The following is a 14,818-nucleotide window of genomic DNA, read 5'->3' as shown; positions in this document are numbered from 1 at the left end:
TTAAAGCACAAAGTTCCTTTACTATTAAAGATCAAATGGGGAAGATTGCAAGAAAAAAAAAAAAATTTGCTGTTAAAAATGTCGCACTGACAAAGCTTGGAGAAGTGCAAAACCTGATGTTGACTTAGATGAACCGCTTGTCTTTATACATTCTCCAGTCCCAACGTGAGCCTCAAAATGAAGTCTGAGTAGGATAAAGATGCTTTTAGGAAACAAGAAGGAAAAAAAACCCAACTAGAACACTGGACCAAAACACTAGAAGTGCTATATCCGCATAGCTGCACCGATGTAACTGTGCTGCTGTAGTGGGTCTGGTGAAGATGCTCTATGCTGACAGGAGAGTGCTCTCCCATAGGCAAAATTACTTCGCTGCCGTGAGATGTGGAAGCTAATTCTGTGGGAGAGTATCTCCCACTGACACAGCGCTAGTGTGGCTAGTGCTTAGGTCGCTGAAACTTTCGGCACATGGGGATGTCTGTTTCACACCCTTGAGCAATGTAAGTTAGATTGACTTAAGCCATCGGGTAGACCTGCCCTAACTCGCAATCCATACAGTGAGAAGGGTCTAATGTGTTTGGGAGAGAAAGAACACCCTCATTATACAGTCTTATTTTTTTAAAATAGCTGCATTGAAATGGTACTACTTTTATTTTAAATTGAGCTGATTCATTTTGCTTGGCTGTTTCAATTGTAATAGTAGAGGGTTTTTTGGATGTTTAGCACGTTATACTTCTAAGTTTGGGAATAACCTGTTGAAACCAGATTTTGAATAAAGGGTGGAAGAGTATTGGGTCAGGTTCTCAACTAGTGTAAATTTGTCATCGTTCCATTAAACCCTAACCCTAAGCTTTGCCAGTTTACACCAGCTGAGATCTGTATGGTTTAGTGACTAGAACAAGAGGTTGGGCGTTAGGACTGGTAGGTTCTATTTATGGTTTCTGCCACTCACTTGCTCTATAATCTTGGATAAATTGCTTAATATTTAAGCTTCACAGTGTTCCTGTGAGGTAGGAAGCTATCACCCCAGGTCAGTCAGGTACATTGAAAGTTGAAGATCATATAATCATAGAATATCAGGGTTGGAAGGGACCTCAGGAGGGCATCTAGTCCAACCCCCTGCTCAAAGCAGGACCAATCCCCAACTAAATCATCCCAGCCAGGGCTTTGTCAAGCCGGGCCTTAAAAACCTCTAAGGATGGAGATTCCACCCACTCCCTAGGTAACCCATTCCAGTACTTCACCACCCTACTAATGAAATAGATGAGAGGTGACATATGCATGTAAAGCATCAATGCAACTAGCCATGAATAAGAATGAAAAGTGAAGACATTAGGGGCAAGATTTCCAAGAGCGCTCAGCATCCAGCAGCTCCTGTGGATAACAACAGGATTTTCAGAGAATGTTTGTTTGAAAATCTGGCCAAACTTAATATTAATTGAGATGCCTAAATGGAAGCTGAGCTTGTCTTAAAATCTGGGTCCCATTGTGGGTGCTGAACATTTCTGGAAATCTGGACCGTTTACAACGTGTCATTTCTCATACATAGCTCACGCAGAAAAATTTTAAGGCTTTGTCTTCAGTAATACAATGTTTTTAGGGTATTTTTTGTTGTTGTTTTCTTTCGTTTACAAGAAAACAAATGCCCAGTGGGATTTACAGAAAGATAACTTAGTGGAGACAAGGCATGTGCAGTGTTTACTGCGAGGTCAGCGCCTTATCTCCTGCCCGTGATTGACCTCACCTAGTTTACCTCTCAGTGAAACTCAAGTGTCTTGTCTCCATTATGGTTTTTTTTTTATCACGGGATGCACAGTAGTTACCCTGTGGTCAAAACGCCCCTTTTATTTGTTTCTGAAAACGAACCCTAAGGCAAACCTAAAGATATCTTGCAGGGTTAAGCCTCTCTTTCATACATGACTCTACTAAAACAATGTAAAATGCTTGCAGGCACATCAAACTCTGATTCCTCAATTTCTGCAGTATTATACTTCATTATTTAGCTTTTTCGAACTCCTACATGTCAGTCACCACCTACACCACTTTTATGTTAATGATCAAACTCTCTTGCTCTTCAATTCTGTTTATGCAACATTTTAAACAGATTGCTAATGTTATAATTTAAAAACAACTGGAGCGTGATGTAAGAGTGGATAAACTGTAACCCTGCCAATTACAAGGTCCAGGTTACCTTAGCCATGTTTCTAAAATGTCAGTCATAAAGCTGACCAATTGACAAACCATCAAATATAATGCAACTTATCATGGGAAAGTTGGCCAAGATTTTCAAGGGCTGGCTAGTGATTTTGGATACCCTAATTGCCCGGTGCCCAACTTATGACCCCTCAAAAAGACCTGATTTTTAGACATGCTTTGAACACTCACCCTCTTAAAATCAGATCCCTTGCAATTGTTTCAAGTAGAGATCTCAAATATCATTAGTCACTTTTGAAAATATTGCCACTTATCCACTATATTGTCAGAGAAGAGAGTCAAGGTAAAAATCCTGTCCTTTGATGGCAAGGGATGAGAGCACTTTGGTGGCATTATGTGAAGAATGATGATACATAACTCTTTTCATCAGCATATCTCAAAGTGGTTTACAAAAGAGGTAAGTATTATTATCCCAATTTTACAGCTGGGGAAACTGAGGCACAGGGAGGTAAAGTGACTTGCCCAAGGTTTCCAGCCCAGCTAGTGGCTGAGTGTAGAAAAGAACCCTGGTCTCTTGAGTGCTAGTCAGTGCTCTATCCATTAGTAAATGCTTTTGTTCTATACATATGAGGAAGGTGGATGGAGTATTCAGGGGTCACTCTTCAGATTAGAATGAATGGCTCAGTGAATGCTGAGAAGACAGAGTTGTGTGCTACAGCTGAGTGTGTGTTCTGGTTTAATTAGTGTTATGTAAATAGAGCTGGCTGAAAAATTTTTCAATCACAATTTTTTTTTTTAAGTTTTATCAAAATCAAAACATTCAGAAAAACACATTTGAAATTCTATTACAAAAAATGAAACGTCTTGTTTTGACGTTTTCAGAATGGATTGTTTTGATTTTTCATTTTGAAATGACTTTTTGAAATAACATGCTAGTTTTATATATTTTGTTTTAAAAATTAAAGGATGAAATTGGAACAGAATGTTTCTATTTGATCAAAATGTTTCAATTGATCCAAAATATTTTTTATAAATTTCTTTTTATGAGCCATTTTTATTTATTTATTTAAAACAGAAGAAAAAAATTCAAAATCATAGAATTTCATGTGAAATGGAAAATCTGGTTCCTTCCCAGATCTAGATATAATGCCAGAATAAAGTAATTCTAATTGATTTGGATAGGCTCTTCTTGATTTTTATAACAGTGCCTCAGTGTCTCTCTCCAAGTAAGCATCTTTCTTCATGTAACACCAGATAGCATTAATGGGGCTCAAAGAAGTATTCCCAAACCTTCATCACGTTGGAAGGGTGGATCGCTAATGCGCTTTAGGGACTGGAGGAGTGTGGGTGATGGGAGTGGGGACAGAAGGGTGTGGGGAGGAGGAGCTACCCAGAAATGCTTGCCCGAAAAGATAAGCAGTACAAAGGCAATTTGCATTAGTGCTGCAATGAAATAAGCCTGTGTATCATAACAGCTTAATTATAAATTGAAATTGCCCTGAGCCTTCATTGCAATTGGGCCTTGCTGCAGATTCATAGGGTTGGAATGGCTGCTGCTCTGCTGAGTGACAAGTGCAGCACAGGTCTCTCACGTTACACATACGCACAAACAAAACTGTTTGAGGGGTTTTTGCTGGCTTCACAAAGCAGGAAAATCTCCTTGTGCCACTGTTGTTTCTTATCAAAATGGCTTTCCTCTTGTCACCAGCAAGCCATATGGTAGCAAAGGACCAGAGAAGGAGGGGGAAAGAATTGGGCACTTTCATGAAATGAGCCTTTTCCATGTGATCATCCATCTCAACAGGGATAGTGTGGAGGAGGAACCTATACCAGGTTTTTTTTTTTTTTTAAAAAAAAGGATCAAGTTGCCCCTGCATTGTTACTGTCTCCCCTTCAAATCTCAGAGGAGAAGCTCCTTACGTTCTTGTTTGGCACAGTCCACCTCTTTCCATGCAATAGGTATATCAAATATAGAACCGATTACAGCAATACCATGGTAATAGGGGCCTTTGGGCGAGCCCATTCGCCGTTTTTGTACTGTTATAACTACATTGGCTTATGAACTGATATAGTTAAAAAGGCACGATCCTCTATTGTGGCTGCAGTTACAGCAATGAGCTATACCAATATAAACCCCTTTACATGAGTATGACTGCTGTAGCCCATAGGACTAGCTTGCCTTTATTATATTCCATTATATTCTACCTTTAGTATATTCAGCAGTACTGCAAGGAACCTACAGGCCTGTATCCTCTAAGATATTCGCTTCAGCAGTTAGCATCAGGCTTGAGGCCTGTGAACTTTGGCACAGATTAACAGCCCAACAGAAGACTCCACGTATTAGGGAGCTGAAATTAGTGTGTTTAAGGGGAATTTCTGACCACAGGAACGAGTCCAACCACAGGAGTGTCGTGGTGACGAACTGATGTACAGAATAACAAGTACCTGAACTACGTCCGCCAATACCTAACCACAAGAGGGCCATGGCAACAAATTGATGTATATGATGATAAGTTGAAATTATTGATATACTAACCTGTAGGAGAAGGATTCTCCAACATCAGTAAGGTGAGGAAACACAAATAAGGGGAGAAAACGCCTACTGAATATGCATCAGGTATTGTGGTGTTGGTGTAACATATTAGACAAGTTGCATCCCCTCCTATAGGCAGTAGGAGAAAGAGATGTAACCCTTGGGAGGTGCCAGAATTATGTCCGCTGGTGATAAGGGGGATGGTGATGATGCTGAGGAAGATGGCTCCCATTTCAGGTTGTTCTGCAAGGGGTGGTGTGAGTATATGGATATGCAGATGTACATTCTGTAGTATCTCTATCTGCCTTCCTGAGTTGGAGTGTTTGTGTCTGTGCTAAATGTTTTAATAAACTATTCGTAAATATAGATGAGTTCCAGTAGTGAGAGTGTTGCAACTGTGGAGATCGGGGTTCCCAACTATATAATGATTTGAATAACACCTGGCCTGATCTTGGGACAAGAACCTGTGAACCTTCAAAGAGAGAACTAGGAATTCTTAAGTATTCGAAATATAATTAATACATAATCTGTAGGTCAGGCAACACTAGAGGGCTGTACCACTTTAACTTAAATGGTTTCTAAACTGATATAAAAGTATGAAGACTGTGTAGACCTGCCCTTAGAGAAACGCGAGAGAGATTTTTGCAGTGAAGTGGTGGAGGGAAAAATAAAAAGCATGTAGAACAGACACCATGGGGCTGCTCAGTAAAACAGAGGCTACCGCAATGGCCACATTTGCCTGTGGTAAGATGGAGTCTGTATGAATATTGAATTTACAAACCAATTCAGGGAGAAGATGGAACACACACGGGCCCTTTGCTTATCTCAAAAAGCCTCCCATTGCTCGTGGCTGAGGTAGTGTTTGGGGTGTGACGTACTTGAGGATGTGTGGGTTGCTGTAAGTTCACATTTATGTAGATGAGTGCTCTGAGGTAGAGCTGGGGATTATTGGAACACAGAACTCATCAACTCCAGGATAGAAGGGATAAAAGCCAAGCTCCTAAGAAATGTTGTTTGGGTGGAGACTTTAAGTAGAGCAGATTAAGGTAAGAGGACTGGGTGTAATTATAGTGCAAAAGAATTTTACTCATACCTAGTGGGGAGATGATAAATTGTAGTCAATATTTTGCTGTACTTTATAAAAGTTTATGAACTATCTAATTTATTTTAAATTTAAACTTGGGCATCAATCCTCCATACTTTGGAGGATACTTGAATTTGGTATTTAAATATACTCTGAGCTGAATTTATGCTACCTAGAGATAATTTAAATATTTGTTGTTGTTGAAAAAGATCTTTAAAATGTTCCCTCTTTTCGTAATTTTCTGTTTTTATAGATGAAACTTGAAAAGAAAAAAATATTTTTTTCCTTTCCCCCTCCTTTTTCTGCAGCAAAATGGGGGGAAGAAGGGATGGAGAGGAAATGGGAGAAAAATTGTTTCTCTTCTAAACTTGTGGAATAAAAATGATTTCAAGATTTTTCACCAAAAATATCTTTTAATTAGCTCTACTCCTATCCTTTTCACCAGACCCATGCCTCTTTCTCCCCATAAACAGAACACCAGATTTCTGTTGCTACGAATAAGTAATAAACAGGTGCATCAGAAATATAATTAATGTGTCTAATGCCAAAAATCAGTACTGGATGTATGCAGTCCCAACAAACTATTCCATGACAAACTGTTCAACCTTTGTCTATTTACAATGTACCCCACTGCTAGCAGTAGTGTACAGTGTAGTAGTCACTGCTACAGAATCCATTTAAACCGAATGCATAATTGGCACCTTGAGCCATACAGAAGCTGTTTTGCCATATGTACAAACCCTTTCATAGCAATCTCTGACTCCAGAGGAGCTTAGAAATACAGAGCTCTGCAAATAAGACTCTCTAGAAACAGCTGCATGTACAGTGGTCTTGCATCAAACAACAGAACAAGCTTGATCAAACTCTTGCCGTGTAATGGATGAGCAAACTCATGATTTACTTATACTCTCAACTATTCAGTACGGCTCTTGTTTGGAGGACACCAATTCGGCCATTGTTGGCAGCAAAGGACTTAATTGGGGAGGCAAAGGTTTCCTATGATAATTTGTACCTTCCGGTTCTGATTGGGGCTATAAGATGGCATTCACTTGTGAATTACATGGCCAAGGGCAGTCCCCATAAATGGACTCTGCAAATCCATTTCCCACTATAGCTTGTTTATTGACATTATAAAGCAAAAGCTACCCAGGGTGTTATTTCCTTTTGCCATGTTTCTGTCAAATCCCGCAAGCTAAACTGGATTAGCCTCCAAATGTGCTTCCAAAGGTGGTGCTGCTGTTGTATTAGGTTGTACATTTATCTGCGTTCTTATTAAACAATTCCCAGTCACAGTGTTGGGAGCTTGAGCAGCTTAGCGCCACCTGTCTCTCTGGATAAGGTGTGAAACCAAAATCCTGGCCATTAAAGTTCAAGATGATGATATAGGATCTGATCCAAACCCTAGTGACATCAGTGGAAAGACTCTTATTGGATTCAGTGGTCTTGAGACCTAGCCCATAGAAGAGTGAAATTATTAGGCCCGGTGTCCTGACCAAATTCCACTTCCAGTTGTGCCTGCCTAAATTCCACCTGGAAAACCTAGGGCTTGGGTAAACAACTCTTCTCTTCCTGTCCCAAACTTTTGTGTAGTGTGTTTTTTTTTTTTGTAGTTGTTGAACAGCTGCTTCATTTCGTCCTCCACAGAGGTGGAAAGTTATCTGTGCCGAGTCTGAAAAGTCACTTTGGAGCACTTCAAGGGTGAGCGATTTATATAGGAATTGTAAGATCAGTGTCATCCAGGATGGAAAACTGGGGTGCAAGGGAACTGTGTATGTATTTTATATAGGCATCTAGCTTGTGTGTGAGGGGTGGGGTAGTGATGTCCTTCTTAACCTCACCCACAAAATAAGCTCCACCTCATCAAAATGTTGGAATGAACCCCACTCTCAATAGATTGTGCAGATATTCAACATACGATAATGCCATATGCTTAAGGCTCCACTAGGTTCTTTGGGCTTTTCTCCACTTCATTTGGGTTCATATACACCCATGAAGTCTGCTGGGCTTGGCTTCACCTTGGGGAAATTCAGATGCTCTGAGAGGGGCTTCTTAGACTTGGCACCTGATTTTGGGGTGCAGGAAGTAATTGGTGGTTCTCTGCCAAGCCCACTCACCTACTAGTGACATCAAAACTAGTGGTCACTCAGTTGATGATCGACTGTTTCACTACATGGAAGGAGAGGAAGTATCATACTATGAAGAACTGCATAATGTGGGCATACTAAACTAGATCATGTGGCATATATTTTAAGCTGAGATCCTGGAGAACAAGAAAACAACCTGAGGGAGGTATGCTGTGCCACCAACCTGGTATGCAGTGCCATTGCATACTGTCAGTGTATGAACTTTGACATAATTATATCATAGACATATTTATATTGGTATAGATTAATGTAAATGTCTGTTGATAAATGTGTTATGTAAATACTATAAAGTGTATGAATATGTGTGCACATAACTATATTCACTCTTAAGCATATTACACATGCATATTTTGGGGCTCCATAGTTAAAGTTCAGTTAATTGCTTTGCCCTTAATCCAGTGCTGGGCAAACTTTTTGGCCTGAGGGCCACATCAGGGAATAGAAATTGTATGGCAGGCCAATAATGCTCACAAAATTGGGGTTGGAGTGCGGGAGCGGGTGAGGGCTCTGGTTGGGGGTGCAGGCTCTGGAGTGGTGCTCAGGATGAGGAGTTTGGGGTGTAGGAGGGTGCCCTTGGCTGGGACCGAGGGGTTTGGAGGGGGATCAGGGCTGGTGAAGGGGTGCAGGTTCCGGCTGGGGGTGTGGGCTCTGGGGTGGCACTGGGGATGAGAGGTTTGGGGTGCAGGGGGTGCTCCATGCTGGGATTGAGGGGTTTAGAGAGCGGGAGGGGGATCGGGATGGGGCAGAGAGTTGGGGCGTGGGGAGAGGCTCAGGGGTACAGGCTCTGAGCAGTGCTAACCTCAAGTGGCTCCCAGAAGCAGTGACATGTCCCTTCTCCAGCTCCTACGCGTGGAGCGGCCCCGACCCTTGGTGCAGCTCCTGATCCGGCACCAGCGGGAGCTCACGGGCCAGCTTAAAATGGCTTGCAGGCCGTAGTTTGCCCACCCCTGCCTTAATCACTTTTCAATTCCTGCTTTATGTATGGAAAACTGAGTGAGTGAGTGAGATCTTAGGCACTACAGTGGTCACACTTAAATTCACTTCACTTTTGAAATATTCTTCAAGCAATTGTGATATTCTTTACACCTTAAAAATTCACTTTTTGGTAGATATCGCTGATTCCAGTGATATTTCCCATTTTAAGTGACCAGCATTCAAACTAAGCTCATTGTAAGTTAACAGGTTGTAACAATCTATTGTAAAACTATTTCCCAGTCACCTATCTAGATCCCCATTATTGGACCTGGATCCCCTTCCTTCTAACGCTATTGTTTGTTAAATACTTGTCTTCCAAGGAAGGAATTCTGCTGACGTTTCATTGCAACTGTTCTCTCATGACTTGGAATTGGGGGTAATCCAAATGAGCCATAATTTTTAAACGGATGTTTGAGACAATCCATTACAACTGGCAGAAAATGAAACACACTTGTTCCGTAGTTGTTGTTGTTTTTCACACTGGAGTTCTTCCACTTCTGGTGCCTTATGCTGATATTAGTTTTATCCACTATCTTACAGCATCTTAGACAAAATATCCTTGTATAAAAATATTGGATTCTCTTAAGTCCTCCTTTTCTGGCATTCAAACTTTGTTTTAAAAACAGTGTTTATAACAATCCTGAGTGGTACCTGTGATGATGTTGATATCTTTGATATATGGGAACAATAATTATGCCTAAAGATTTGAGTAAGTTGTCTTGGCACAATTAGTTGTCTGTGCCATATGGAAATGATTGAAACCAAGGATTTTAGAATAGGAATCTGATGTTCAAAATGACTTGCTTTTTATGCTGGATTTATGCAACTGAGTACTCATATGAGTGAATATGTTTTCCTGTTTCTCTTAGGCCTTGCCTGATGGGCAACTTTTTTTTTAAAGTGTTAGCTCATTTGATTGAAAAGCCCCATTAAGAAAGACTAGGAAGAGCCTAGTCTACAGCCTGACCAACTAACACTGCTGCATACATCTCAATCTGCATCTTAACAGGCCTTTTCAATCGTGTTAAGCGATCTTGATTGGGTAACTTAATTGGAAGAACATACCCTTTATACCCATCAAGGCAGTCGTACTGCAACCTTTTACACCTTGACGCACACAAAGTGAAATTGCTGTATCTTATGGAACTATCAGAATATAGCTACTGAGGTATGAATCTTGGCCATTTGATCTTATTAAATTATTTCCTTATCCATGGACGTGCCAAGGAATCTGCCACTATTGTACCTTCTCCGTGAACAGAGGCTTTCAGTTTCCAGAGCTTTTTACCTGGAAGTGATCATAAGAAACTTTTTTTACATTAGTATTGGTATAATCATACCCAGGAGGGTTCATTCTTAAATATTTTGCCTTTGAACCACACCTTGCCTATTGCAGCTGTAAAGGTCCCCTTTGCTCCCAATTGAAAGTAAATTAGTAGGTCAGCAATACTGTCTATGACAAATGGTATGTAAAGCATTTTAGATACTGGATCATTCATTCTTGTTTGATGCATTTGGTTCCCCCGATACGTTTTTGGTGGGATTTGTTATCTCTCTGCCAAGATCCTCTTGGCAAACATCCTTTCCTCAGCTCTATCAGCTTCTTAAAAAACATGTTTCTTGCTATCTGGTAGTAGCTGTTTGCATAAATAGAGGAGATATTGCCCAGGCATTGGGTGTCTTTCAGTACATGGCTTGCTTCAATGTACACTGCTTTTCCTTCTCTTTGTCTTTCTATTCCCAGCCGTTCCTCCCACTGAATACCAAAGATTCTCCAAATGGGGGGAGGGAGCAGCACCTGCAAAAAGACACTTGTAATTTTCCTATTAAATCTTTTCATTAGCTGAGAACAATAATTTATTACTTTTTAAAGCTGATTGTAAGGTTTTGTTGTTGTTCTTGTTGTTTTTTACAAATTGCTGTAACTAGCTGTTAGCAACATGTGATTGACAATGGAGCAATAAAGGAAACGTATACCCTGCACCAGCATCCTAATCTACAGTAGTTTGGTATGTCAGCATCCATCGCTCTATGCCTTTCACGTTAGCCTGCTGTCTCACTTGAAGTTCTTTATGGTTGGATAGCCATGCTGTGTACTGACAGTTTAAACAGCCTAACTCGTACACATTTGACATGGCCTGCCCTGTCATCTTGTAAATTGTGCCTCGCTGATGCCTTGTAGCTATAGAGAGCTTATTTGATTATTGCTGATCCGAGGTACTAAATCAGCCAATTTCCACTTGCATTATGAGGTGGTGAGTCTGAAGTTGCAATACCCAGCTGACCGCTTTGCGTAAGGATTTCAGCTTCTTCCATACCGGATTACTTGTATGTGTGCAGATTCTGGTTGCTGTAGTCTTATTCCTAGAGTGATACATTTACCCATCTCTCCCATACCAACTAACTATTACTCAAGAGTTTCATCTCCTGTTCCTTGTGCATATGCACTACTTCCTCTATCATTGACAATCCTCACTAGAAATATGGGTTTGAATTCTCCAACTAGTTGCCTAACAGAGAGCAGCCTACTTCAGGTAACTATTGAATCTGAGTTTTCTGCGCAGAGTGTCCACTGCTCCGCTTTCCTATCTGCTGTGGATCATCTGGTGGATATTAGCAAGACTTGTTGGTTTTGATTTCCTTAGAGTGAAAAGTATTGAGCTACCAAAACAATAACCCTTGTAAAAAGCAATTTTATCTTTCTGATTCCCCAATAAATTTTTGGTTTCATAATGTAGGCTGTGTCTATGCTGGGAGATGTCTCCAACTGATAAAAAGAGAAGTAGCTGCACTGGTTCAAACTCCAACTGAAGACAGGCTAAGATGTGATCTTTTTTTATCAGTGATCAAGCAGGGGGCTAGCCTCATAGGTGCAAATAGCGGATTTGTTTGTCTACCTCTGAGGTTTGCGATATTGCAGCTACAACAATGGTTGAGATTTGAGCGAATCCAGTATAAGTAAAGTCAGTGGGGGAAGAGAGAAAAAATTGTGATGGGACAGTTGATTGGAGAATAGTTTTGACTTGTATTTGAGGGGCATGGCACATACTGCCCTTCATTTTATAAAGCCACTAGGTCTGATTTTCAGAGCTTCTGAGTGCCCAAAACTTCAGTTGAAGTCAGTGGGTGTTATGAAAACTTCATACCCCCTGGAAACCAAGTTCTTTGAGATCTACTGCTCTGAACAGAAAGCCTTTAGGTGCATTCAAAGATCCTTTGGTGTCACTTCAATCTTTCCTGTTCTCTGCCTGTGCACACAGCAGTTCAGTATCCTGAGGATGAAATGCTTTGTCTAGTCTAACCCAAGTTATTGGGCTTAATTTAGGGGTAACTGGGTGAAATTCAATGGTTTGTGATATTTAGCAAGTCAGGCTAGATGATCTATCCATCCCTTCTGGCTTTAAACTTTATGAAACAGTTTGTAACATGGGAAGTTTGACTTAGTTTTCTCACATGGCTTGTCTCCATGGTCTCTCACAGGGACTGTCTTCCTGACTCTAATCCCCTAGCCATCAAAGCATATGTTTAAGCAATGTGCTAATCCTATTGACTACTCACATGCTCTGTGTTAAGCACATGCTTAAGTGCTTTGCTAGATCAGGCCCTTAGTGAGAAAGCTGATCTGGTACCAACATTTTCCCCTCCCATTAGAGATCAGAATGGAGCTAGGAGGTGGGTAGGTCAGGAGATACATGGTCCAGAAAGGAAAGTTTTCCTTATGCTAGTAAAAAAAAAAAAAGTTTCCTCTTCCAAATGATGGGATTGAATTTTCATTCCAATGCACATGCCAAGCTTCCGTTGAAAGTTGATGTGATCCTTAAGATGTGAAGGACTGGGCAGGAAGGCTGGGGAGAATTTGGGGTGGGAGGGGGAGCGAAGGGATTTTGTAATGCACAGGGGTGTGTGGGTGTGTGTGTGTATCCAGGAATGTGAAGGTGATGGTGGTTTGCCCTGCAGTCAGAGGCTAATAGCTTTGCTGCAGGAAGGATCTGTCTACTTCAGGACTGAGAGTCAACAGAACTTGATTTCATTATGCTTGCTTGTAGCCAGGGGTATGAATTTAGTTCTCACTAAATAAAAATTACCTAGATATTTTAAAAGGAAAATAAAAAGTATACACCATACAACACTAGCCATCTGTTATGCTGCATGTGGGTGGCCAACTGCACTTAAATGAAAGTTAGGAATATGCACAATGACCTGCACACTTAGAAATCCTCACATGTCCCATATATTTGTTTGTTTTTATAGACGCAGAACAAACAATTTTCAAACAAACTGCAGTACGTCGCTCGCACAATGTGCTATATTATATGTTAAACCTTGTAAACAACCGATGCCCTCTGTGCTTTCTTTATTTATGTCAGGTTAGCAAATATCGGTTCAGGTAATCACACTGCATAACTATAGAGAATGTAAATGATATTTCTTGATACATTGAATAGCAACCTAGGAATATAAATGATATTTATGAGGAAGCTGGGAGTGCTTTAAATATTGTGAAACCGCTGACTTTGATACATTGGGGATAACGATGCAGAAACACTAGGCTCTTTGTAAACTGTTTAATGGCAACAATTTTCTAAATCAAAGCAATCTACTCTTCCCCATTTACAATTTCATCTCTAACTACTACAGTCTCATAAAGGGGTTTACAGCACTGAATCTTTAGCTTCTGTGAGTGGTTATCTAGCACTTTGATGCAATGGCATTAGCTTCAAACCATTTGAATATTTTATCTTTGAAATTTTATACATTTTTTTCCTGGTATCTTTTATGCAGAAATGAGATATCATCATTAACAGATGCAGATTTTATTTTTGAAGCTCTATATTAAAGGCAGCAAAAATTACACTCTTCCTCCCCCTCCGCCCCCCCGCCCCCGGGCATTAATTCTCTGAGTACGAGTTAGATGTTAATAGTAATATGTTTTTAAAAAATGTTAATCTTTGCATTTTTCCACAGTGCAAAATTATTTGGATGAGAGAGTGGGTCCAAAAAACCATTTATATTGCTTCTCTATTCGTCTTAAAGTCGTACTAATAGCAAAGTTCAATCTGCATGTTAACTTTAGTAGTTGCTATTTCTTAGGCATTTCCTAAAAGAACATTTTCCGAAATGAGTGCAAAGTAGTCCAATTATATTAATTGGAGTATGTGTTACCTGAATTTCATAAAGCCAGCGTTTATTCCTATCAGCCTGTATTTTTAAAATTCACTTCCAGTATATAGGCACAAGCATATGTGAGCGTGCACCCACTCCTCTTTAACATTCTCTCTCATATTTTCGGACAGGAAAGGAAAAGTTTTGGTTCTCAGCTAGCACTAAGAGTTCACCTTAATTCATGCGGTCTGCCAGTGCAGGATTGTTCCCTGCAGAACATTCTCTAATGTTGTGTCTAGACTAGTTCTAAATATCTCAAGTGATGTTTCTACCCTTTTTCTCCAGACAAACTCTTCCACAGTCTAATAGATCTCACTGTCAAGAAGGCTTCCGCTTTCACTCAAACTAAATCTTGCTTTTAAAGGAAACTGACTTTTTTCCTTCCAAAAGGTTACAGATGACTTTGCTTATGCCTTTTGTTGTCTGCCACCTGTGGCATGAAAAGTACAATAAATCCATTTTAAACCTAGGTCAGACAACTAGCAACATAGTATGCTCTTTTATAGTCTCTGGTCTGCCCTATAAACTTTTATTTAAATATTCTCCCTAGTACTCACAAAAATTTAGGGAATATGAAAGATGCATTAGAATTATCTCCATCTAAAACACATTGAATGCAGAAGTGTCTAATAAAAGCAATACGTCAACACTTACGAGTGGAGATTTATGCCTCTAATTCAAGTCTTTTAACACTTTAAAAATAAAATAAATAAAAGCACATTCAAGTGTTTCTGAGAACTGGCACGCATAAGTAGAAGTTAGTTTGTA

The 14,818-nt window shown here is 40.1% G+C and overlaps 1 protein-coding gene across 8 annotated transcripts in view; it reads left to right on the top strand.

The window, feature by feature from the left end:
- Window positions 1-14,818, top strand: part of UNC5D (unc-5 netrin receptor D) — a 412,207-nt gene that overhangs the window by 161,592 nt on the left and 235,797 nt on the right. The window lies entirely within an intron of this gene.

The sequence above is a fragment of the Chelonia mydas genome, chromosome 26, assembly GCF_015237465.2.
Source record: "Chelonia mydas isolate rCheMyd1 chromosome 26, rCheMyd1.pri.v2, whole genome shotgun sequence".
Classification (NCBI taxonomy): Eukaryota; Metazoa; Chordata; order Testudines; family Cheloniidae; genus Chelonia; species Chelonia mydas.
Note: the sequence above shows the minus strand (reverse complement) of the source record. Positions and strands in the feature narration are given on the sequence as shown.